The sequence below is a fragment of the Saimiri boliviensis genome, chromosome 2, assembly GCF_048565385.1.
Source record: "Saimiri boliviensis isolate mSaiBol1 chromosome 2, mSaiBol1.pri, whole genome shotgun sequence".
NCBI classification, from domain to species: Eukaryota; Metazoa; Chordata; class Mammalia; order Primates; family Cebidae; genus Saimiri; species Saimiri boliviensis.
In genome coordinates, this window is record NC_133450.1 from 146,198,059 (window position 1) to 146,225,918 (window position 27,860).

Sequence of the window (27,860 nt, forward strand, 5' to 3'; positions counted from 1 at the left end):
AATTTGGTGCCCCTCCACTGGCCATAACTGCATCCCATTAGCTGGCTTGGTTGTCTTCCCAGCCCGTTTCTTCCCGGCAACCTGAAGGTCTTAGCAGGCAGGGAACCTTGTCTTCAGCTTTGTCTTCTGAGAACCTGGCTTGATTTGCAAACATGATAGGAACTCAAAATTTGGTTGAAACAAGAGAAAAAGAATTTTGCATTTGAATTATCTTTTCTCGCCAAAGCTTATTTATCTACTGCCTCAAATATCAGGATTAATTCTTACTGTTAGGGAAAGAAAGCCTTCTTGGTGACAGAAACTGTCTGACCTTTGACCAGAATTTCTCATCTAAGAGAAGTAGAGAACATGGAGTAAGAGTGAGTGTTAAGAAAGACGGAGTTGTACTCAGAAGAACTGCTCCAGCAGTACTGCTTAAATAACTTTTTTTTTTTTTTTTTTTTTTGAGATAAAGTCTTGGTCTCTCACTGAGGCCGGACTGCAATGGCACAATCTCAGCTCACTGCAACCTCCACCTCCTGGGTTCAAGTGATTCTCCTGCCTCAGTCTCCCGAGTAGCTGGGATTACAGGTGCCCACCACCATATCAGGCTAATTTTTTGTATTTTTAGTAGAGATAGGGGTTTCATCATCTTGACCAGGTTTGTCTCGAACTCCTGACCTCAGGTGATCTGCCCGCTTTGGCCTCCCAAAGTGCTGGGATTACAGGCATAAGCCACCATGCCTGGCCCTTAAATAACTTCTTCAAGTATTCATTTCTTAAGGGGACTAGTTGATTTTCTTCCCTGAAAGTTGTTTTAGCACATGTAGGAACTGACTCAGTTATGTAAGTCGTGGGTGGAGGCTTCGGGGTCCACCAGAACCAAGTTTGAATTGAGGTTCTTACTCTGACCTCGTGTGACCTTAGGCAAATTGAGCCTCGGTCTCCTCACTTATAAAAATTAAGGGAAGAATAGGATTTTCATGGAAGAGAAATTCAAAATGAGACTGTATGTTTGAAGAATATAGTACAATTTCTGGCACATTGAAGGCTCAATAAACAGTAGCTTTTTGCAGTAGTTAAATGTAAAAGTTAGAGTTAAAACTCTGGTTTTAAAGACATAAAACCCACTGATTCTAGTTAAAAGAATTTTCTTTTAATGAGGAAGATTTCACTAGCTGATATTACAAAACTATGAAATCTCTTCCACCTCTTAGATATCACAGCACCTCTGACACACTAGATGCGTGGAGGTATTTTTCTGCACACCAATCAAACCCTTCTGCGGCAGACACCAGCTGGGAGTCGCACAACCTTGTGCATCTAGCCTGAGTTAGCAGCAGATCTCTCAGGTTAAGGGCTCAGTCCCACAAGACCACCCCCGACTTCAAGTGCCAGTCAAGAGTCGGGGCTTCTGGAACTTCTGACCCATTGCCCATACATTGGGGTTCCCATGGCCGCACCCTTGGGTTCAATTAATTTGCTATAATGGCTCATAGAACTGAAATACTAACATGTACCCATTTATTATAAAGGATGCTACAAAAGCTATAGAGGAAAAGACACATGGAAGAAATGCACAGGGCAAGGCATGTGAGAAGGGGGGTGAGCTCCTGTGACCCTCCACCCATGCAACATCACCAGGGTCCTCTGTGTGTTCAGCTATCCAGAAGCTCCCCAAATCCTGCTCTTTTGGGTTTTTATGGAAGTTTCATTACATAGACTGATTACATCCTTGGCCATTGGTGATTAATTCAAGCTTCAGCCTGTCTGCCTTCTCCCGAGTTTGGGGGGTGAGGCTGAAAGTCCCAGCCCTCTAAAGATGCCCTGATCTTTCCAGTGACCAGTCCCCATCCTGAAGCTATTTAGGGCCCCCCAGCCAACAGTCATCAGTCATCTTATCTCCAGAGAGATAAGACAGTTTTATTTCTCTGGAGAGCGCATGAGTTTTAGAAGCTTTTGCTAGAAAATGGGACAAAGACCACTCATACTTCACAATATCACATCCTGCTGCCCTCTGGGTTGGCTTTGTTTTCTCCTGGGCACAGGGACTGTCAGCAGCTCTAGATGCACGTAGGAAAGTCTCATTATCAGAGAAAAGGACTTCTCTCTTCAAGCTCGGGACACTGGTGCCTGTAGGGACACAGGCTTCTTTACCTGTCAGAAGTGAGAGTGAAATACTATGGTTAGTGCAGCTTGAACCACATGCTCATCCTTGTGGTCAGAGAGAAGGGTTAGTTAACAAAAGAGGAAAGGTCTTGGGCAGAAGACCTTTTGCAGACAGAAGCAATAGTGTAACTTCCCAGTGGGTTCTTCTTGTCCTCTGCCCAGATAGAGCCAATTTACCAAAGCAGGGGAACCGCAGTAGAGAAAGAGTTTTACTTACACACGTAGAGCTGGCTGAATGGGAGATCAGAGTTTTACTATTACTCAAATTAGCCTTCCCCAAAATTCAGAAGCTAGGGTTTTTCAAGAATAGTTTGTGGGAAGGGGGAGTTGCTAGGCAATGGGTGCTTGCTACTGATTGGTTGGGTTGCAGTCGTAGGGATGTGGGACATGGCCCTCAAATCTGCTGAGTCACTTCTGAGTGGGGCCGCAGGAGTGGTTGGCAGGTCCAAGTGGAGTCATCAATCGTCAGACATGCAGAAAACCTGAAAAGATCTCAAAAGGCCAATCTCAGATTCTGCAATAGTGATGTTATCTGCAGGACTGATTGCGGAAGTTGTACATCCTTTGACCTCTGGAATGAGGGTTAGTAATTGTTTATGTCTACACCTCAGCAGAATTCAGACTCCTCTCATCCTAGCCTGGTAGCTTTCATTGGCTTTACAAAGGCAGTTTAAACTATAAACTGAAAGTCCCGCAAAGTTAGCTTGGCCCAAACCCAGGAATATTAATTATTATTAATATTAAGGGCACTTTGAAGGCCAAAGGCAAGATGAAGGTTGGTTAAATCAGACCTCTTTCACTGCCATAATTTTCTGTTACAATTTTTGCAAAGGTGGTTTCAATGGGTACCTACTGCTGTTTTCTCCCCTCTTTGCTGGAAAGTGTAACTTTACAGGGCTTGTTAAAGCAATAAATGTATGGGAATAGTAAGGCTGAGTGAGGAAAGCCTAGGGCTTGACCTTGGACCTTCTAGAGAACCTTGTCTCAGAGAAGCTGTCCCAATTGTAATAAGCCAAATAAAGATGTTCATTGAGGCATAGGATGGTGTTCAGCATTCTTTGGTCTGGTATCTGCAATGAAGGCACCATACAGAGCGGTATGGGGTCCTGCAGCTGGGTGAAGGCACAGCCCTGGTGAGAGCTGCCAGCTATCCTGGGATGAGACTTGAGGGCCAAGGCTTCTTTCTCTAGGACGATTAAACAGACAGGCTCAGAGCAGAGATAGGAGTGGGACAGGGAAGGGAAAAGAGAGATGACCCATTGTGTGGGGAACATGTGGGAACTCAGCAAGTGATAGCAGGGTATGCCTTTGTAAATTAACAGTCTCAGCAAGTTCATATTCTACCCCACCCCCAAGGTTTGGAGTAGGAAGGGTATGTGGATCGCTTTGATTTAAGGCTGAGTATATTAGAGGGATGATAGGAGGCAGCTATGGTGAGGCATAGAAATGAGTCAGAAGCAGACAGCCCCACCCTTGGGGTAAAAAATCCTGTATCTTATTTAATCCCCCAAGTTCCTGGGACCCTTGTGTCCAGCCCATCACCAGTGAGGCCTCTCTCCACTGTGGAAGGCTTATTTTTTTTTTTTTTTTTTTTTTTTTTTTTTTTTTTTGAGACAGAGTTTCTGTCACTCAGGCTAGAGTGCAATGTCACGATCTTGGTTCACTGCAATCTTCCGCTCCTGGGTTCAAGCAATTCTCCTGTCTCAGCTTCCTGAGTAGCTGAGACTACAGGCACACACCACTACGCCCAGTTAATTTTTGTATTTTTAGTACAGACGGGGTTTTAGCATGTTGGCCAGGATGGTCTCAGTCTCTCAACCTCGTGATCCACCTGCCTCAGCCTCCCAAAGTGCTGGGATTATAGGCGTAAGCCACTCTGCCCGGCCCCACTGTAGAAGGCTTCTGTGTGAACTCTCTTCGCTGGAGGGAATTCTCTCTGATCACTCAGCTAGTGCTTTAACTCCCGTTATCACTTTGACCTTGGAATGTTTGGTTTGCCTAGTTTAAATCTTACAAGAGTATTTGCCAACAGAATAAACGATTATAATAACACAGCCTCTGAACTTGACATAGGAGACACATCTGCAGAGTTTTTCCTTGTGTGGGTAGATAATGACTTGCATTTCATTCAGAAGGAACTGACTGTTTAACAAATGAGTTGCTGAAGGCGCCTCAGTTAACTCTCGTAACCACTAGTGTTTGTTAGTGCACTTAGACAAACTTGAGCATATTATCCAGATTCCTTACAGTATAAAACAAAGACAAATTCATAGTTTGTTTTATTATTCTTTCATTTCCCTTTATTGATTGTGTTTTTAAATTGCAAAAAGAATGCATGCTTGTTTTATTAAGAAAAATCATACAAAATATGTAAAGAAATATTTAGTAAACTGTCCTGTACTCTTAGACATCCTCAACTACCTTTCCCCATGGTAACTAAAGTTAACAAATTTTGTGTTTACACACTGCATACAGACATATATACATACTTAGGGAAATAAATATATGGAATTATGGAATATGGAATTATATCAATGTTAGCAATAGAATCATACTATACACATTATTCTGGATTTTTTTCCTATTAACAGTATGTCCGATGAAGATCAGTATTTAACTTAGTCTTTCAATGTTAACATGATATTCTTTGCTATGATTGGATGGGACATGACTGTCCCTCTATGAGACTGTTCGCCATAGAAGAACAGTCAAGACTATTTCCAGTTTTTGCCGCCATGAACAATGCTGCATTAATTATACTCGTGTAAATCTCTACATAATATTTTCTTCATAAACTAGCTTCTCAAAACTATAGAATTATTGATTCTTATGCTATGCTTATTTTTAATATTAATAGTGTCATTATTTTGCAAAATTTTGTCGTAGCTCTCTGTATTAGTCCATTCTCATGCTGCTATAAAGAACTGTCCAAGACAGGTAATTTATAAAGGAAAGAGGTTTAATTGACTTACAGTTCCACATGGTTGGGAAGGCCTCAAGGAACTTATAGTCATGGCAGAAAAAGAAAGCAAACACATCCTTCTTCACATGGCAGCAGGAAGGAGAAGAATAAACGCTGAGCAAAGCAGAAAGCCCCTTATAAAACCATCAGATCTCATGAGAACTTACTATCACAAGAACAGCATGGAGGCAACCAACTTCATGATTCAGTTACCTCCCACCAGGTCCCTCCCACGACATGTAGGGATTATGGAAACTACAATTCAAAATGAGATTTGGGTGGGGACACAGCCAAACTGTATGACTCTCACTCTTACCAACTTGAGAGGTTTTCCTGTATTCTTAGCAGCTCTAGACTTTTTTCTCCCTTTAGAATCTTAGACATATAATAGTAAAAATGGTATCTTGTTTATTTTAATTGGCTTTTCCTTGATTTACTCATGAGATTGAACCTTTTTCATACGTTCACTGACTATTTGCTTTTTTGCGTCTCTCAGTTGCATGTTTATGTCTTTTGCATATTTTTGATTAAATTGTTTACCTTTAGTTGTTTTTCTTTTTTTTTTCTTTTCTTTTCTTTTTTTTGAGATAGATTTTACTTTGTCACCCAGGCTGGAGTGCTGTGGCACAATCTTGGCTCACTATAGCCTTGACCTCCTGGGCTCAAGTAATGCTCCTGCCTCAGCCTCCCGAGTAGCTGGATCCACAGGCACATGCCACCACATGTAGCTAATTTTCTTGATTTTTTGTTGAGACAAAGTCTCACTATGTTGCCCAGGCTGGGTCTGGAACTCCTGGGTTCAAGCAATCCTACCTTCTCAGCATCCCAAAGTATTGGGATAGCAGACCCAAGCCACAAAGCCCAGCTTGCCTTTCTTCTAATTAATTTTTTTTAAGTTATGTGTGTTAATGATTACTATTTGTTTATCCTAAGTACTGCAGATAATTTTCCTAGCCCATCATTTATTTTTGGCGTTTATGATATGTTAATATACAGTTTAAAAATTTTTTAGTTCTATAAAGTCAAGTATGTCTCCTTTCTTTCACAGTTTCTGAGCTTTTGGTGTTTTTAATAAGCTCTGCCAGGTACAGGATTATGTTATCCTCTTGATTCCCTTAAAATAGTTATTATTTGCTGGGCGCAGTGGCTCACACCTGTAATCTCAGCACTTTGGGAGGCCGAGGTGGGCGGATCACGAGGTCAACAGATCGAGACCATCCTGGCCATGGTGAAACCCCATCTCTACCAAAAATACAAAAATTAGTGTAGTTGCACGCACCTGCGGTGGGAGGCTGAGGCAAAAGAATCACTTGAACCCAGGAGGCAGAGGTCGCAGTGAGCAGAGATTGCGCCACCGCACTCCAGCCTGGCAACAGAGCAAGACTCCGTCTCAAAAAAAAAAAAAAAGACTAAAATATAAAATAGTTATTATTTAACATTTTTACATTTAGATTTCCAATTCATCTGAAATTTAATTCTAGCATTCTTCAGATGTGTACCAATTATGTTGTTAACATTTTATTAGTCAAAACAGCCATTTCCCGCTAAATTTGAAATATCAACCAGCCATATACGTTGCAGGTGAGCCACAGCTACCTGGGTTGGTGGCGTGGGAGTAAAAAACTTTACCAAGACGTTGCAGGTAAAGAAAGACAGATTTATTAGAGAATGTAGTAAAATGTGTTGCAAGGGGGCAATGGGCAAGTCAGCATTTGGGAAGAAGCTGACTAAGGAAACAAAGGCTTGCTGGAGCTTTTATAGGACGGTTCTCAGCCTGATTGATAAAGCCGAGGTAACAGGAAGCTAACTTGCATTCTTCTGTCAGCCAAGGTGTTTGATAAATGGAGGCGTTTGATGATAAGCAGGTAGTTTGTGAGTTATGTGAGTTACCTGCGCAGGAGGGCCATATGCCCTGGGCCATAAAGAAAAGCAGACCTAAAACATATCTGCTGCTGCTTGTTGTTTATATGTTCTGGACTGTGAAGAAAGGCAGATTTCTAGCTTATTTGCTTTATCTCTTTGCTTTCCCCTGGTCCCATCAGCCTGACTCCTTTTCACAACATATTAAATTCCTGTAAATGCTCTCTGGACTCTGTATTCCATTTCATGAATCTGTCAGTTGATACTGTTGGTTGCCATCTATTTCATGACACTTGTCTTTGGGTTACGGCAAATATACCTTGATAACTTCGGAGGGATCACAACTACAATAATTTGGTTAGAGAAGGATCACATAAAGAAAAACAGATTGTCTTGAGATATTTGAGAACTAATTCTGTCAGTATATTTAAATTGAAAACTCAGCTGATGGGGAAATGAGTACTACTTATACCACAGTGCATTTATAGGCCATTATTTGTATATGATTAGCAAATGTATTATCCTAATGGAATTTTCGGGTTCCTACACATAGATCATTTTTTAATTTTTGTGTGTATTCTTCACCCTTAAATCTTGACAAGAAATCAGCTTTGAAATCTTAATGTGGCCCTATCTCTAGGAAAGAGTTCATTTGGTATGGAGTTCAAGCATCACTAATTTAAATAAACGTAGGAGAAATCACCATCTAAGAGAGTCTAGGAGAAACTGTCTTGGTACTGAGATATGAATTCATGATTATTTTTAAAATAAAAATTAATTTTCTAACTTTTAGAAACATGTAACTTCAGTCAGCCAACCAGATGCCTGATAACTAGAGGAATTTTAATTATCTACCTTGTTCACTAGCTAAAAGGGAATTCTAATTAAATATTAAAGATGATGTTTTAATTATAAAAATGTTTAATTAAATATAAAAGGTTCTTATTCTTAAGTAAAACATTTCTCTTGCAGTATTTGAGAATCACTAGATGTTTTTTAATTGAGAAAGCAAACGCAAATTTTGAACAATCCACCATTTGAATTAATTAGTAGAGTTCATATTAATGGGATTTTTTTTGGCTCTCTTTGAATTGACTCATGTTGGGGCTCAGCTAGATGACTCTTCAATGCCTAATTTTAAATTAACCTCTGCATATAATTAGAAATGATCCCTGCTCTTTTTCACTGAGCACTGGATATTTGATAGTTAACATTTTATCGAGAATTAGTCCAGGTCTACAGTCCCCTATCTACAATTTTGAAATCTAAAGAGTTCTGAAAACTTTAGGGCTTTTGAAACTCTTTGACAGCAAACTCTGACTTGATATTTATGGCCATTATCCCTCTTTATACATTTTGATACATATAATATATTTGTGTGCTTTAGGGTAGCTGCCCTAGGCACCACTTGGGTTGATACGTAATATACATTATAAGCACCATTTTCCCTTTCTGAAATTAAAAAAAAAACCTCAGCAACAAAATATATCCCTGGTTCCAGGGATTTCTGGTAAGAAATTATATAGAGTTATATTTGAGAAAGGCTCAGTGGTGCTTGCTAACCCCATTCTTTTTGTTATCATCATTAATGATAGCATTAAACACTATTTTATTTTATTTTATTTTATTTTATTTTATTTTATTTTATTGTTTGAGACGGAGTCTTACTCTGCCACCCAGGCTGGAGTGCAGTGGTGTGATCTTGGCTCACTGCAACCTCTGTCTTGTAGGTTCAAGCTATTCTCATGCCTCAGCCTCCCAAGTAGTTGGGATTACAGGCACACGCCACCACACCCAGATAATATTTTGTATTTTTAGTAGAGACAGGGTTTCACCTTGTTAGCCAGGACGGTCTCAATCTCTTGACCTCGTGATCCACCCTCCTCGGCCTCCCAAAGTGCTGGGATTGCAGGCATGAGCCACTGCCTGGCTTAAAAACTATTGATAGTGTCATTTATTGAGTACTTCCTGTGTTTAAAGGCATGACTCTAAACTGGGAGCTTGAAGCTGTCACTCTTCACATCCAGCCACATCACTACTTAAAGACAGTGCTGCATCGGCTACAGCTGGTATCCAAACCAGGAATTCTACTCCTGCTCTCTAGCTTTTATTTTTACTTCTACTATATATTTGTCCATGAGATTTTTTTTCTTCCTCCTTAGTACTCTGTTTTATTTCTGCAGTTTGGTGTTCTTTGTGGAAAATGGGATAAGAATAGTGGAATCTATGGAGGAATCCATGCATAATGTAGTTTGGTTGAGGTCCTTAAACTCTTATCTCCTTCCTGTGTCAGTTTTCTTATAAAATGGGATTCCCACACCAGCTCTGCCCACTTCACAGCATGAGTAGGAAGCTGTGATGAGATAATAACATATTTCAAAGCCTATTAAAGGGCTTTGCAAGGTTAATGTGCTCCATGACACATGCTACCTTTGACTTCATCCCTCTAAAAATCTTCCTAAAGCAAAGTAACTTCAATTCTAAAACACGGAAAGTATCAAACAATTCTGCAGTGCTTAATGTTCAGGCTTCTAAACAGAGGTTACCTAGAGGTGGACACTCAGAAAAGGAAAAGGATGAAAGCCAGGATGATGCTGAGGATGCCCTAAAATGCAGCCCTCAACTCTCATGACTTTTTAGAAACCCACCATCTTGAGAGAGTGTCGGCAGGCCTGCAGACCGGCAGTGGTTACATCAATAGTTAATGATGTTCGTCATGTAATTTGAGCCTCTAGTTTGTTTATGCTAGACCAACTTTATCCATACTCCAAACAAATTATCTCTTATAATTACCAGCCCGAAGATAAATCTCTAAATGTTTTTCTGATGATAGTGCTGTGGTTGGCAGGTGTTAAAAGTGCCTCCCAGGGACAAAGATTGAAGACGAGCTTGTTCCCACAAATCCTTCAGGCGAGTTTGTTGAGCTTTCTATCCCGCCATGTGCAAAGGAGCCTTGTATGGTGCCCTGTTAATGAAATCTAATAGGCAAAGGTCGTACATCTTTACAAAGAAAAATGCAAAGTTGGTATGTGATAAATGGGCTCCGTGGGGCTTAATGGACGTGATTTAGTGAAAAAAAAAAAAAAAAAACCTATGTTTAAACAGTCAGCTCAGTTGCTCGCTAACGTTTACACCTTAAATATCCCCTCACAGTCATTCTCCTTACCTGGTAGAATGATTAAATACAAAAATAAGCAGTCTGTGGGTTTTTAGTGCTCTAAACCAAAGTGATTGGTCATCTAATGTTAATGTTAAATGTTAACCACCAGAACAAACACTTTGAAACATTTAAAACAAAGCTGTAGGTCTTTAAATAAATCTTTGTTTAAAAAACTACCTAATTTAAATGTGCTGTTAACGTGTCCTAAAGGAAGAAGTCTTAGGATCCGTATGTTTTAATCACCGCTTGCAGAATACTAAGTAATGCATGCAAATATGCAGGGTTTTATCCAAAAATTTGTTCTGCTTAGAAATGCAAAAGTAAGTTAAATCTGGAATTATAAAGAGTTAAATAAATCAGATATTGTTGAATCGAATCACTGCTGGTTTTAGGAGAAGTTACCAGTTCATTTGCTGTAGTTGTACCGCTGAGCTAAGAGACAGTTCAATAAATCAACTCAAGCTTGATGGATTCTTCAATTCATTGAAATGAGTGCGTGGAAGAGAAAAGAAATCTCTTAGTATTCCCTCTTTGACAAAAGGGTATGCAAAGAGCCTGAATGGATGAATGGTTGATTAATTTTGCCAGAAATTTTCTTGACAGCAGGAAATATGTTTTTGCATTACTCTGTTTGCCTGGGATTTATTCGGTAGAATATGAATTATTGCATATAAATGTGTACCTGAGGCTATGTTGCTAGATAGCTCCTGGTACAGTTTCTGAATACGGGACCTGTAATATTTTTGTATGGTCTTACACTCCACACCCATATGCGTTGCCCTGCAGCGGTGTATATAAATTTCTGCTCTCCCTGATGTTAGCAGAATAGTCAAGCACTGCCGATGATTCAATATTGAGCTTGGTTTGAATGCTCATCTGTGCTTTTCTCAAGAAAGGATGTGGCTGGAGGCAACCAGCTGCCAGAGCTTGGTAACTCCTTGACTCATCAACCTGGCAGCTTCCTAATAAATAAACTCTTACCTGTAAATAAGGAAGAGAAGGTACAAGGGAGCCTCTTGTGCTTTCTGTACAGCAAGCCTACAAATGAGCACATTTCTCAGTTTTATCTCATTAAGAAGGGATATAGCTACACACGAAAAGACCTTGGCTGCTGTTGATGACAGCTGAACCCTGTGCGAACAAAAATAGGATAGCTTCTCCATTTACCATCTTATGCCTTTCCCATAAAGAAGGATTCTGTGCAACATAGGTGGCCTTTCCCAGGTCAGTGTGGGGGGGTAGGAAGGCTTGTAGTTCTCAAAACCTGTATAGTGCAATAGATAATACAATAATTGCTTCCATTTAGACCTCTTCTGCTGCCATGTTCAATTGCTGGAATTCTAGGAAGTCCCAAAATGAAGCCATGTACAAAGAAGTGCTTTATTTTCTCCCCACTTGCTGTGGTCTGAAAGTTTGTGTTGCCCTAAACTTAGAATGTTAAAATCCGAATCTCCAAAGTGATAGTATTAGGAGATAGAGCCTTTGGGAGGTGATCGTGTCATGGGGGATTAGTGCCCCTATAAGAGAGACCTCAGAGAGATCCTCTCCCTTTCTTTCACATAAGGACACAGCAAAAAGATGGTAGCCTATGAATCAGGAGGCAGGTGCTCCTCAGACTCTGAATCTATCAGGATCTTGATCTTGGACTTTCCATCCTCCAGAACAATGAGAAATAAATTTCTGTTGTTTATAAGCTATTCAATTTGTGGTATTTGCTTATTGCAACCTGAATGAACTAACGCACCATTCATAAGTTATTTACCTTCTGTTCATTTTGTTTTCCCTCTAGAGGTTTATACTGGAACATCCTTTCTTTTAGATACAAGACCAGAAATTATCTATAGCATAAAGCATGTCATGACATTTTGCCTAATTTTACTTTACGTATTTTTTTCACACGCCCACAATGAGTCTCTTAAAAGCATAAGAATGCTTATACTACTTCTGCAAATAAATATATAGAAAAAGTATCCCTTTTAAAATTTTGAATACACACACACAGACACAGACACTCACACACACCCTCTCCTAAGCTCTGAGGCTGAAAAGTATTTGCAGCAGCTATCCAAATTTGGCATTTCGTATTTTCTCCTCAGATTACAGTAAGAGAATGAAAAATGATTAAAAGACAATGTTAAGTGAAATAAATTTCCCTGTATGTTCGTATCAGATATGATGTTCAACTTCAAATGAGAACAAATGGCACATGTAAGTAGACTAGAATAAAGCTTAGAAGATTTGGGTTCCAGTTCCTGCTCCAGCATCAAATAACTATGTATGATATTGGGAATAATTTTGAAGCTTTTGAGCTTCAGCTTTCTCATCTGTTAAATGGGTGTCACCAATTTTTATCCTACCACCAGCTAGAGAATTGGTGGACATCAATCAAGATTATTTTGATCACACATAGAAAAGCCAATATTGTTCTATGGACATAAAATTTTACTTTGTCTTTAAGTATAGTAACACTTTTAAGTTTTGATTCTTCGTATATTGTAATATTAACCCTTGTTTGATGGAAGCTTCCTAGGCTGGTGCAGCCTAATAAGTGACCCTAAAGTCTTCCATGGTCAGCCTTCCAGTTACTCCTGCTGTTTCCCTCATCCTGGGCCTTTAGGAGTCCAGCTGGTGGGCGCCCCAGTTCTTTTGGTATCTCCGTAACTTAATTTGCAGCCACCATGGGGCTAGCTGCTAGTCATGACTAGGAAAAAAAAAAAAAAACCCAAACGATCTTCCTCAATAAAATGTGGGAGACTTTGCTTCTAAAATATAAAAAAAGTAATAATTTGGAAGAAAAGCTTTTCTCTTGATGCAGCCTTTGCTCCTGCAAATGTTCACTTCTCTGATTCTAATCAGTAGGCTTTCATAAGTTGTGACTTTATCTCTCTGTTCTTGAGTTGTAAGTGACAGAAATTCAACTGAATTTTGCTTAAGGAAAACAACAAACTAACTCCTCTGTTGATAATGCAGAAGATCTAGGGCTTCTGATGCCCTTGGACTGAAACTCCGAGTGTGCCATCAGGGTTTGCCTTTTTGCTCCATCCTCTTGCCTCTGTTTCTCAGTGTTGGCCTCATTTTCAGGGACGCTCCTCTCTCCATGACTCCCCAAGATGGCTCTGGGCAGCTCCAGGTTCGCGTGATCCTAAGATCTCAGTGCCTCAGAGGAACAGGGAGCTTCACAAAACCCCTGAGGAGTCTTTGAGTAGCCTCTCTTGGGTCACATGTTATTCCTGAAACCATCACTGTGGCCAGAAGGATGGAGCAGTTTGGCTAGGCCTGGGTCATCCGCCACACCTGGAGCTCAGGTTAGGGGGAAGGAGAGACCCGTGTCAGCCATTTGAAGTTGGAAGGATTCCTCCCGAAAAGGGGCTAACAGACAAAAATGCATCTGTCCGTGACAATCTAAACTCATTTTTCAACTGCTATTTCTAGTATTCCAAGGACTTGGCTGGCATTTTATATGAACTATCTCATTGAATCTTTTTGATAATTATGTAGTAGGTATGATTATTTCCATTTTCAGATGCAGAAACCATGGCTTCGAGGCTAAGTAACTCACCTAAAATTGTGTAATGAGAAGTGGCATAGCTGAGAGTCACACAGAAGTCTGTCTCATTTGAGCTAGAGGGTCTTCATGGCATCCCTATCTCACCATCTTTTTTCTTGTAGGTGCAATAATTTTAAAATGTAAACTTTTTTGGTGGCGGGGGTGCTTGTATCACCTTCTCTGTCTCTGATTTGAGACAGAGATTATCTTACCTCCCCTACTTTCTGAACATCTTTCCATTTTAGAATTATTAAGTCATCGAATATCGGAACTGGAAGGCACCTTAGAAACATCTACTTAGCCCCTCGTTTCCATAGAAGGAGGGAAGACCTTCTGTGGAACCTCCAGGGATGACCTTTTTGTGGACTTCTGAGTGATTGAATGCGCCAGATCTGGAAACACAAATCGACTTGTTTTCCTAATGCCCATACTTGAGTAGCCATTCCATTGAATAACCTGAATCCCCTACATAGAAGGCCTTCAGTAAACACTGTTCTTTTATAATCAAACTAGCTTTTGTCTACAGGATTATTGAAATCATTAACATTAGCCGTCTTTCAGAAAAAGAAAACTGAAAACTTTTAAGGAACAGACTACTTTAAAAAAAATCTTTATGGATCGCAAAGTTAATAACAGGGAAAATTCTTAAGAGTAAAATGACACTTACTATATTTTACTGTTCTGTGAATTGTGTGATGATTAGGGAAAATTAATGAATTATCTTACCTTTGATAATGTACAAAGTTCATAGGACCAAGTGCTATGGCTCACGCCTGTAGTCCCAGCACTCTGGGAGGCCAAAGCAGGCAGATCACTTCAGCTCAGGAGTTCAAGTCCAGCCTAGGCAACATAGTGAAACCCTGTCTCTACAAAAAATACACAGAAAATTAGCCAGGCTTGCCTGTAGTCCCAGCTTCTTGGAAAGCAGAGTTGGGAGGATCACTTGGCTCCCGGGGGTCAAGGCTGCAGTGAGCTGTGATTGTGCCACTGCACTCCAGCCTGGGTAAGAGTGAGACTCTGTCTCAAATAGATGAATGAATGAATCTGTGATTTTATGATGATTGCAGACACTATATAGCCAAGGAATGAAGTCATCTATCTGTGGCCTGGAATAAGCTGTGTTGGTGTGTAATAGAACTTCAGTCCGTGAAGATGTTGCTGTCGGTTTTCTGGATGTTGGGGTGCTGCTGTCTTGTGTCTGTTGGGTGGTACTGGGGGAGGCTGAGTACTGTGATGCAGGAGCAAGAACCCATACCTGTGGCTACTCAGGCAGAAGACTGATCTCTCTCAGTGGGTAGAAAAATGACTCTACTGTTATTTCCCCAAGTAACCAGATGCCTAACTACTTTCAGAAATTTTAAAATGTTGATATAAATGGCAGCAATGGAGACGAGAAGCAGATGTCCAGTTCTGTTTTGTGAAGTATTTTTGTAAACTCCTCTTTCCCCCTTGCTAAGAGAAATTGGTCGTCTTATCAGTGGCCTTTTAGAATGAGAGTGAGAACAGAGTTGAGAATAATGGAGGAAAATCAGGGAGACAGATACAGACAAGACAGACATGAAATCTTGTACTCATGAGCCAGGTTTAGGGTCCAGTGTCTACTTCTGTCTCTCATTCAATCCAACTCAGAAGGAGCTGTCAGCAAGAGACGTGCTTGAAGCTGGGAATAGTGAAGACCCACTTTGGGTCTTACTAATGTGGCGTCTCAAGCCCCAGGAAAAACCAGACACAGACAAACTATACAACCTAGACACTACACATTCTTAAATTCATTAGGTCTGCTGACCAGAGACTGTGGACAACGCGTGGCTTGTCTTTGCAGCTGTATAAGAAATAAGGAATCTTTAGCAGTTGCCTGATTCTGCATTAGAGTAAATGAAAGGCAACAAAAGCATGATTCAAAACACATGTCAAAAACCAAGCCAAATGTGGGCAGGTGGTGAGGACAGATTTCTTACAGTTCTAGATCATGACAGACAAAGAGAAGATTGCCTTTCCCCAGAGAATATGTGTTATTTTGTTTTATTTTGTTTTGTTTTTGAGATGGAGTCTTGCTCTGTTGCCCAGGCTGGAGTGCAGTGGTGTGATCTTGGCTCACTGCAACCTCTGCCTCCTGGATTAAAACCATTCTCCTGCCTCAGCCTCCCGAGTAGCTGGGATTACAGGTAATGGCCACCACACCCAGCTAATTTTTTGTATTTTTTAGTAGAGATGGGGTTTTGCCATGTTGGCCAGGCTGGTCTTTAACTCCTGACCTCAGGTCAGGCACAAGCCACCACACCTGGCTGAATATGTCTTAAGTGTAATTTTCTATGATGTAAATGCATGTATCCAGGTCCCTTAGAGGATTTGATGTTTGCTAGTGGTAGGAGCAGCAGGGGGTCTGAATAAAAAGGTTTGACTCCTTTACTATAAGCAAAGGAGGTTTGCTTTGATCACTAACAAAATGTAATTGCAAGCCACTCTTCTTTTTTTTTGTTTACAGTTTATTACATAAATAATACATGAATTTGGTCACACTGTAAAGGAATCTAAATAATGCAGACAAAGCTCAAGGCCTTTTTATTCCCTCATTCAAATATCAGTTCCTTTTCTAAATAGTAAGTGTTATCAATTTTTCTAAATACCAGTTCCTTTTCTTGTATTTTTTGGTAGAGATGGGGTTTTGCCATGTTGGCCAGGGTGGTCTTTATTCCCTCATTCAAATACCAGTTCCTTTTCTAAATAATAAGCGTTATCAAGAGGTATAAATTTTTCTAGAATTTTCTCCTTGCTCTTTTTGGTATGTAATAGAAAGTTATAATTTTGTGTTGTAAATTTAAAGAATATATATTTATTGTTCTTGCTGGGCATGGTGGCCTGCAATCCCAGTACTTTGGGAGGCCAAGGTGGGAGGCTCACTTGAGTCCAGGAGTTCCAAGACCAGCCTGGGCAACATGATACCCTGTCTATACAAAAAATTTTTTTTTAAAATTAGTGGTGTGTGCCTGCAGTCTCAGCTACTCAGGAGGCTGAGGCAGAAGGATCGCTGGAGCCTGGGAGGTCAAGGCCACGGTGAGCTGAGACCTTACCACTGTACTCCAGCCTGGGTGACAGAGTAATACCCTGTCTCAAAAAGAAAAGAAAAAAATAGAGAGGGAGAGAGGAAGGGAGTATATGTTTATATTGTGTGTGTGCATTTCTTGCTTTTTCTCCACATAATAATGTAGCAGCAAATATGTATCTCGTTTTAGTTTTTCATAGCATAAAGAAATAGGAAAGATGAAAGCTCCATTGCTCATTAAACTATTTTCTGAGAGAGGTTGCATGGCAAGCCACTGTTCTGTTCTTCTGTTGCCATATTCTCAGTTTGAAATCATTTCTTCTATCGTATTAAGATCCTGCGTTCTACTTAGATAAGTTCCACACTCTCTGGGTTCCTCATTTTGCAAAAGAGAGATGTTAAGCATATTCAGTGTTTCCTTCCAGATTGACTCATCTCTTTTGTCTTTTTTTTTTTTTTTTTGAAATGGAGTCTCGCTCTGTCACCCAGGCTGGAGTGCAGTGACACAATCTCAACTCACTGCAACCTCGGCCGCCCGAGTTGAAGCAATTCTCCTGCCTCAGCATCCGGAGGAGCTGAGATTATAGGCGCCTGCCACCACGCCCAGCTAATTTTTGTGTTTTTAGTAGAGATGGGGTTTCACCATATTGGTCAGGCTGGTCTTGAACTCCTGACCTCATGATCCACCTGCCTTGGCTTCCCAAAGTGTTGGGATTACAGGGGTGAACCACCACTCCCAACCCTCTCTCATCTTTTGTTTCAGGGGTAGAACCTCTCCTTTTTTTATGGCTTCTAGCAGTGCTTACTACTCAACATATGGTACACAGACCAGCAGCACAGCCATCACCTGGGAACTTGTAGAAATGCAGAATCTCAGGCCCCCACAATCAGAATCTGCATTTTAGCAAGAATCCCGGGTGATTTGTGTTTAAGTTACAGATGTGTGGGTTAATATATCTTGTGACTCAAAATCACAAGATTATATATAAATTTGTTTTATGGGTGAGGAGATAGAGCTGTACACTTACCTCTGATAGTAGAAGCTCACTTAACTGATCTTCCCTTAACTAATGTACTGAACTAAATGGCAGTCTCCATTCTACGCTGTAACACATACTCACTGATAACCTTAGCTGAATGCTGACAGCCAGCTAAAAGCTCTCTAGAATGAACAGGTATGTACATATGGATTAGCTGCATATAATGTTTGCCAAGTATCAGCTGTGTTTGCTCCAAACCTATTTAGATCAATTGTACATGCTAATATAATTACACAATCTTGAATAAACTGATGAAATAGGAATAAGATAGTTATTTCTAAGATTAATGCTTTGGAAAGACAAGAAAATGGAATGAAACATGCTCTCAAGAAAAAGACGCTCTCAGATTAGTATAATACAGCTATAAAAACTGGCAGAAGGAGTCTGTGTTCAGATTTTTTTTACATATGTCTAAGTTTTCATTCCTCATTAAGGAAACTGAAATTAGAAATTGAAAATTATATTTCATACGTATGACTGTCACAAAGACATTGGAAAGCTCCTGTAAACCCATGCTTTTAAATATTTTAAAAGAAAAAAATATTTTAAAAGCCCTTGGTCCTACGTGAAAAGATTATAAATGGATGCATTATTTTATGTTTGAATTCAAATAAGATTGTTATTTTATAATAAAGCATTTCTTTTTAACAGTTTACCTCTTTAGCCAAATTTTTAATTAACCAATGCCCTAATCATATCAGCTAATATGAAAATATACAGTAGAAGGATTCTCTGTATTGCCTTATTTCTAACAAGCCAAAGTAGAAGCAAGAATTTTATGCCTTAATGGCCTTTGGTTTTTTTTGTTGTTTTTGTTTGTTTGTTAGATAGGAATCTGAGGCTCAGAAAAATGAAATATTTTTCTTTCCATCGGAATATGGTTCTCAAATTGGGGTCCCCAGACCAGCCACATGAGCATCAGAGCTTGTAGAAATAATAGCCCCAGGGCCGGGCGCGGTGGCTCACACCTGTAATCCCAGCACTTTGGGAGGCCGAGGCGGGTGGATCACAAGGTCAAGAGATCAAGACCATCCTGGCCAACATGGTGAAACCCCGTCTCTACTAAAAATACAGAAAATTAGCTGGGCATGGTGGTGGGCACCTATAATCACTTGGGAGGCTGAGGCAGGAGAATTGAGCCCAGGAGGCAGAGGTTGCAGGGAGCCAAGAACATGCCACCATACTCCAGCCTGGAGAAAGAGCGAGACTCAATCAATCAGTCAATCAATCAATAACAGCCCCAGACCTACTGAATCAGAAACACTAGAAGTGGTGCCCAGGTGTCCATATTTTCAGAAGCCTTGTAGATGATTCTTGAGTTCAGCTAAAGTTTGAGGATCATTGACTTAGATCACATCCTAAAGAGAGCACCTAGAGAACCCATTTCTCTGCTGTGCTACCTGATTCATTTATCCGATACTTTCTCCAAACCTGAGAGTTCTTTTAATCAGAAATTCTATAGCTGCCACAAAGAGGTTTGAAAGTTCTTTATTTAAACAATGGCTGCATTACTCCATTTAAACAATGGCTGCAACAAAAGAATCTTAGGGGGAAAAGGACTGTTTCTAATGGACATAAGATAGAAAGGTAATCTCTAAAGTGTCCCTGAAAATTGATTATTCCAATACACGAATTGACAAATAAACTTACTGTTACTGGAATTGTAGCTGTTGAGTCTTGCTGCTGCTGGCTACCAAGTATTGAGGGCTGATCGTGTGAGAGAGCCTAAGCTAAATGTTTTATACAGTCTCTTTTTATAAGTAGGTTATTATACTCATTTTCCAAAGGAAAGAACTGAAGCTTAGCCTAATTAAGTAACTTGCCTGAAGGTACAGCAATAACAGAGTGTGGAGCTAGGCTGTGAATCCTGGGATGCTGTATTCCAAAGCCTGTTCTTTTAAGCACTATATTTTATTATCTGCTCATTTGAAGATGTTAGGGCTACTTATTTTAAAAACACACATATGCAAATATGAACCAAGGTTTTGGAACTTATATTTTTCCCCAGTGACTACCAAAGTTCAGTCATTGACTAGAGAACAGAAACTGCAATCACTGATGTTGAAACTATGTCTGGACAATACAAATTGAAAATTGTTTTATATCAGTGTAGACTACGGTTCTCCACCCTACCTGCGCATTAATCAGTGGACCTCCTTGAAAAATAGACTGATGCCCAGTCCTCAACCCTTAAGCCAATTAAGTTTAAATCTCATGGGGTGGGCTGTGAATACTTTTTTTTTTTTTTTTAATGGCTTCCTGGTTATTCTAAGGTATAGCCAGGACTGAGAATGGGTTGAGATGTGGACATGTCGGTTTTGATAATTCAGACCCAGAAATGGGTTTTAATGGATTTTGATGAGTTTTTCCACATAGCCTCAGTTATTAGGCAAGGATGCTGGTAGCCTGTTATCAGGCAAGAATGCTAGCCATTCACTGAACAGTTGCAATGCCCCAGGAGTGTGGCATGACATGGCTGTACCCTCAAATATCTGCCATATTTTAGATTACCATTATGGAGTTAAAAGATACATGTTTCAGGAATCCTAAATATAAGATAAAATGCCCTGTTTAAGGCCAGGCGTGGGGGCACATGCCTGTAATCTCAGCACTTTGGGAGGCCAAGGGGGGCGAATCACCTGATGTCAAGAGTTCAAGACCAGCCTGGACAACATGGTGAAACCCCATCTCTATCAAAAGATACAAAAATTAGGTGGACATGGTGGCGTGTGCCTGTAGTCCCAGCTAGTTGGGGAGGCTGAGGTGGGAGGATCACTTGAACCTAGGGGTGGAGGTTCCAGTGAGCTGAGATCGTACCACTGCACTCCAGCCTGGGTGACAGAGTGAGAACCTGTTTCAAAAAAAAAAAAAAAAAGAAAGAAAGAAAATGCCCTGTTTACCCATTACTGAGTTGGAATAATGGTACAGCTTTGCTTGGCAAAAAAAGGCAGGCAGGAAGGAGGGAGGAAGGACGGACGGACTCTGGAAAATACCTAGGTAAACTTCATTTTCCTGGAATAGGAAGTAGATGTTTTGTAAAATCTTGGCTCTTTCTTTTAAACCATCCTGCTGTTTTCTTTGTTTAAGAGAATCAAAATGTGGTTTCATTTATAAGCACACCGATCTCAACTAAAAGCCAATTGATGGAAATATTTCCTTTTTCCTGGCTTCAAACAATGAAATATTTGACCAATTAATAGACACTGTTCATGTAGATGCTCACCATCCCTGATTTATATTTATAGTTCTCCTACCTGTTCAACCAGGCAGAATTAACCATGTGTCTTGCTTTATGTAGTAAAATTTCTGAAAAAGTTGAGTGTGACTTGAATTGTTTTTTAAGTTCATGACTCTCCCGCTATTTCTCTCTAAAACCATGGTTCTTAACTGGGGTGATTTTGACCCACAGGGGACAAGTTTAGTTGTTACAACTAGGGGAGAGAATTTGCTACTGGCATCTAGTGAGTAGCCAGATATGCTGTCAGCACCCTATAATGCGCAAGACATGCCCACAGCAAAGAATTATCCAGCCCCAAATGTCAGTAGTGCCAAGGTTGAGAAACCCTGGTCTAAAGTTATTACTTTTTATCTGTTATCAATTTAGATGTTTGTTCTGTATTTGGCTAGCTTAGGGCCCTTCTATATATCACCCTTGCATAAAATGATAACAATTAAATTACTACTCTTTTTCCACCAGAGTGAGCCCAGGTATTATTCTCTGCCTGGAGGGCTGGGTCTGTAGAACATTTCAAATTTGTATTTAAAGCATTTTAATGCCCCAGAGATGGTACTAATAGCAATGGAACTTCGACAGTTACAGTGGAGATTTGCGCTTCTGAAGACCTCAGGGGCCAAAAAGAGAAAAACTCTCATGTTGACCTGAAAGCGTAAAGATGAAAGAGGCTTGGCTGCTTTTTCCTGGGTTGTTTAGATGGTACAATGTATTTTCGATTGATTCAGCGTAATTTTCATTCTCTAAGCTTAACACTTTCATAGATTTGTTTTATCACTCCTCTTTTTAATATCCTTCTTAATTGGTGCATAAAATAAAAATTAACATGAAAATAAAAGTTAACTAAATGATCTCACTATACTTACTTTTGCAAGCCTCATGGCTCTCCCTACGACTAGGCTTGGTTGGTTGGAACTAAAATGAGGCTTTGGGAAATTATCTGATGAGCGTACATGTGTGTATGTCAGAATGTCTGTGCGTGTGCCTTTGTATGCATGTTGCACCTCCGTGCTTGGTGTCTGAAGTACCCACCTACAGGTTCATCTGCTCAGCACCCCTCTTCTAGGAAATAACTGTCACCCACCACCTTTGTTATAACTGGTGTCGTGTTTGTGTTTTGTGGTCTTTCCAATTCACCTCCATTGTTTTGCCCAGGGATAGGCACCCAACCCAAGTAGGAACAACCAGAGTTCTTTTTTCAGGGTTTTCACACTGCTGATCAAAAGGGAGTCGTGACTCCCTGTGCAAGGTCTCCACAGGGATGCTGCAGCCACGTGGTTCCCGCCATGGAGAGGTTGCTGGTTGGCCGCAGGACAGCAGGAAGCAGCCAGAAGAGGATGGAGAGGCAGGAGGTCCTGCACGTCCCTGGCAATCCCTGCCCTTCCCGCAGTATGTCCTCAGCCCTTCTTGGCTTCTGTGGGAACAGTCCCCAGATCCTGCTGACTTGCTTTCTCTACTTAAATCAGTGATAGTTAAGTTTCTTTGACTCATGACAGACAGTCACGACAGCACAGTGTCCTTACCTGAAGAGGAATTCCTCTAGCTCCTCAAACACAGCCATCTCCAAACTAAAGTAAAACTACAAACCCCAGAGTGTATCTGTTTTCAGGAGGGGGTTTCTGGTAATTAGCTTAGATTGCAACAAATGGTACACACAGACTGCCGGCTCTGCGTGTGGGCTCCAAGATTGGTGTTTACCCTCTTATATTCCAATTTAAGAATGTCATAAAGTTTATCAGTGAGCCAATGGAAACGAGCAAGAACAGGTAGATGGGTGGTGAAAGGTGTGTGCCTTGATGGATAGGTTTTTCTTAGACTTCAAAAATAATTAATTACTTTCATTTGGTTGATAGCAAAGGGGGCACAACCATATTCCCCACTTAAGCTTGGCGATGGTTGGGTATTTTTAGCAAATCAATTGTCAGCAGAAAGGCTTCATTAGACCCATCAGGATATCTGCCCATGAAGAACAAGTCCCAAACTGTACTGACAGTTTCCTTGAGCCAAAATGATGAAGCACCTCTGACAAGAGCCATATTGTGCTCCCCATGCTAGGAGCGTGAGGAACAAAAGAGACAGTTTGATCTTTATTTGGTCAGGTTAATATTGACACAGCTTAGAGAAAGCAGAAGTGTGTGCAGTGCACACGTGCAGCAAGTGCTCTGGAGACTCGCCTGGTGGTTTCCATAAATCAGAAAGGGGAACCCAGAGAGGAAGGAAGGTTTCCTGCTTTCTCGAAATGGCTCAAACTAGATGATTTATTTTTACAAAGGAAAGTAAATAAAGTCATCAATGTTCAGGCTCATGGCTCAAAACAAGCCAACAGGGACTTTTTTTTTTTTTTTACATCCGTACATAATTACGGAAATAATTCATTATTATTATTTTTATTTAGGAGCTAGAGTGTAGCCCGGGTTCTACTATTTCAAAATTAGAGCATGCCTAATGAGCAGGGTTTTCATTACATGTGTGTCTTGAATTATTCATTCCCATATAGAAAACCTTATAAACTTTCAGAAGTAAAAGGAGGCCCTTAGAGGAAACAGCAGTCTAGCCCTTTCCTCACCAAGCACTTAAGTTCATACAGTGGAGAAAAGTTTTCCTGATTATGGGTCTGTCCTTAAAGAAAATGTAAATTAGGCTGTTGGTTAATGAGGTGATGACTTACTTGTCTTTAATTCGTTGTGTAACTCCCCTGTCCAAGTCTTCTGTCTATTATTAACTACTTCTAAGAGTGCCTGGAACCACTCTTATTCCGGGCCCGACTCTGTTCATCTAACAGTGTTTTGTTTTGTTTTGTTTTGTTTTGTTTTTGTTTTTTTCTCTTGAGACGGAGTTTCGCTCTTGTTGCCCAGGCTGGAGTGCAATGGCGCGATCTCGGCTCACCGCAACCTCCGCCTCCTGGGTTCAGGCAATTCTCCTGCCTCAGCCTCCTGAGTAGCTGGGATTACAGGCACACGCCACCATGCCCAGCTAATTTTTAGTACTTTTAGTAGAGACGGGGTTTCACCATGTTGACCAGGTTGGTCTCGATCTCTCGACCTTGTGATCCAACCGCCTCGGCCTCCCAAAGTGCTGGGATTACAGGCTTGAGCCACTGCGCCCGGCCTGTTTTGTTTTCTAGTATAGAGTCTTACTCTGTCACCTAGGCTGGAGTGCAGTGGCATGATCTCAGCTCACTGCAACCTCTGCCTCCCAGGTTCAAGTGATTCTCCTGCCTCAGCCTCCTGATTAGGTAGGATTACAAGTGTGAGCCACCACGCCTGCCTAATTTTTGTATTTTTAGCAGAGTTGGGGTTTCACCATGTTAGCCAGGCTAGTCTCGAACTCCTGACCTCAGATGGTCTGTCCAGCTTGGCCTTCCAAAATGCTGGGATTACAGGCATGAGCCAACAACAGTGCTTCTTTATGGAAGAAAGGATGAGATGGGAAAAAATGGGAAAGCATTTTAACTTGCTTATTTGAGATTTGCCTGGAATCAGCCCACTTCATTTCAAGAAGTTCTTTTTGTATGTGTCTGCGTGACGGTCTTGCTCTGTCACACAGGTTGGAGTGCAGTGGTAGTGTCTCAGCTCACTGCAGCCTCCACCCCCAGGCTCAAGGGATTCTCCCACCCCAGTTTTCCCAAATAGCTGGAACCATAGGCGTGTACCACCATGCCTAGCTAAGTTTTTGTATTTTTAGTAGAGATGGGTCTCACCATGTTGCCCAAGCTGGGCTCGAACTTCTGAGCTCCAGTGATCTGCCCGCCTCAGCCTCACAGTGCTGGGATTACAGGCACGAACCACCATGCACAACCTGATTTCAAGAAGCTCTTAACCTGATTTGCATTCAGATGAATTATCTCCCAAACACTTTCTCTTTCCCTTCATTAAAGATATGCTTATAGGAGGTAATATTTGTTCCATGACAAGAAAGCAGTGATTTTCAGTTTTCAATAAACATGTTATCATTATCTCCCTCTCTGTTCTTGAATTTTTCAACTCAAATGAGGGCCTTACAAGAGCTTTTGCTTGAAGGACTCTTGATTTTGTTTTGTTTTTCCATATTTACGCTTAACTGAAATCAAAGCATTTGCATTTGCAGATGGGTGAGATTATCGTGATTGCCTTTGATAGCTGTACCTTAACAAGAGGACTTCGTTTTTGCAGTCTTCTCCTGTTAAGAAACCCGCTAAGTTGGCAGGGGGTTGGAGGGGGGAAGCCCATTTAGCCCTCTACTCCCCTCTGGCAATTCTAATTTCTAGTTTCTCTTGAGTTTTTGAACATAGCTTATATTGAGAGCATTTTGGATAATACGATTTGTACATACTGAATGGTAAAGCAGGCTTCTTCCATTGCTTGTGTGTTTAAGCTACCACAGCAAGACAGTCTACATGAGGATACTTCTGGATTACCAGTGATTATGCCACATCTCCTGTTTTCCCATGCATTTCCTGTGTACACTTGCATGCCCAACTTTTCAAAAGTACATATTACTGCAAGAATATCACAACAGTCGTCTTCACAGAAGTTTTGAGGGTTTTCAACTTTAGGCTCTATAGTTAACAGTCGCCCTACAATTCCATTTTATACAACAGATGGAAAACTGGAAATTTCTCACAAAGCATGGTCACGCTGGATCTTCAAAAGATGTGAGAAGCACGTTATTTTTAGCACTTGTCAAAATCAAGGACGTTGCCTGCTTACCTATAGTGACAAGAGAGAACCAACATGAAATTGAAGTGAATGGAGTTTTTTATTAAAAACTGAATTAATAATGTATTTGATAAGGAGGGATCTTCTCATTTAAGGATAACACAGGCGAAAACATGGGCTCTGAAGTCAAACTCACCTGGGTTTGAGTCCCATTTGTCACACATGCATGCTGTGTGGCATCAGTTACTTAACCTTCCAGAGCCTCCATTTTCTCAATGCAAAGCAGAGACAATGTTCCGTCTTACAGGGGCATCTTAAAGTGTAGATGAGATGATACAAAGTACTTAACAGAGCACTTAATGCAGAGGCAATACTTAATTATGTCAGGCAATATACTATTGACGTCAATGAAAATTATTTTGGCATTTTTATGTGCTGGATATTCATGTACATATTGTAGTAGTTTTAATTTTCACAAAATATTTTCACAAAACGGCTCCCTATTTAGCTATAAAGAATGATGATATGTACTGTCTGACTTGCTTTTCAAAATATAATGTCTAATACAGTTTTAATAGACCCAGTGGATTTTTACTACTATGATATCTTGGCTGCCTCATAAAAACAAGAACAATAGAGTGTAGGCCAAGTGTGGTGGCTCAAGCCTGTAATTCTAGCACTCTGGGAGCCTGAGATGGGAGGATCACTTGAGGTCAGGAGTTCAAGACCAACCTGGCCAACATGGTGAAACGCCGACTCTACTAAAAATACAAGAAAAAAATAAATAGCAGAGTGTGGTGGCACATGCCTGTAATCCCAGCTGCTCAGGAGACTGAGGCACGAGACTCATTTGAACCTGGGAGGCAGTGGTTGCAGTGAGCTGAGATCACACTGCTGCACTCCAGCCTGGGCAAAGAAGAGAGATTCTGTCTCAAAAATTAAAAAGAACAATAGAATGTAAATAAATGACATCTGGGAAAAACATGGAAAATGTCTTTGCCTACCAATTAAATAGTGTACGAAAAACAGAATAAATAAAATCTCTTAATGTATGCATTTTGTGTTCTCATAAATCATTTTCCTGTCAAAATTATCAGACTTTATTATTGCTGAATTTATTGCTGAATGTTTTAAATATCATAATGGAATTTTGGTAGCATAAATCATAATGCTTTCAAGTTAGAACATTTGTGCACATACCTCAGCATTTTTTTATATCTTGATTTTAAAAAAATAGCCCTCATTCTAGAAATAAATCCATGCAGAGTATAAATGTCAAACTGTACTCTTAAATTTCAGTACCTCAGCAGTCCAGGCTGGCCGCTGTGCTTGCAGAGTGTTAGGAATCGTCACACTGTGTAAGACTCGCTGTTCTCAAAAATGCAGCTGTACATCCTGATGTTTTAATCTTGGTAATTATTTTTATCTACAAGCGTTTTACCTACAAGTGACACCTATTCACTTGATTTTTCCATTTCCTGCCCCCCCCAAAAAAAAAAAATCAGCTATAACAAATCTGGGAATTGCTTGTCCCTAATATTAGAAAATAATTTATTCTTAATAAAAGTCTTAATATATTTTATCTGTAATTTGTTAGGAAGACGACACTATAATATGTATAGTCCAGAAGGCTTGACCTATGTGGGAAGTATTAGCACCAGGAGTAAAATTCACTGAAGATCATATGGCCTTTGGAGGTGAAACAGTGCCGATGATGAAAAAGACTATTCATTGTGATTTAGCTGATGGCAAAATCAGTATACATTTTCTTAATGCTTTAAAAGCTATTGTTTGTATAGTGGCAAACAGAAGCTCATTCACTGAGTCTTAACCTGGAAATAAGGAGAGAAAATTTGATAATGAGATAAACACTCACTTATCAGTAGGTATTATACCTTACATCATTTTTAAATGACTTTGCTTCATATTTAACTTTGTGCAACTTCCTCCATCATCTCACACCTAAGAATTTTACATGTAAATCACTTAAATGACTTAAAGATGTGTGTGATTATTATTTGAAAGTTCACATATATTATAGAGAACATAAGGCAAAAATCATAATAACCAGTCCCCACAGACAGAATCTTGCAAAAGTACTTTGTGAGTCACATTCATCCCATAAATCCTGAGAATGACCTAAAAAAAATCAGAAGAGGATAGAAACTTAATGTTTAATGTTTACTATATGTCAGGCACTTGACCAGTCTTTTATATATGTTCTTAATTCT

The 27,860-nt window shown here is 40.3% G+C and overlaps 1 protein-coding gene across 16 annotated transcripts in view; it reads left to right on the forward strand.

Moving 5' to 3' along the window:
* The window catches only part of PRUNE2 (prune homolog 2 with BCH domain), a 537,643-nt gene that overhangs the window by 393,421 nt on the left and 116,362 nt on the right, over positions 1 to 27,860 (forward strand). The gene's annotated exons all lie outside the window — the stretch shown is intronic.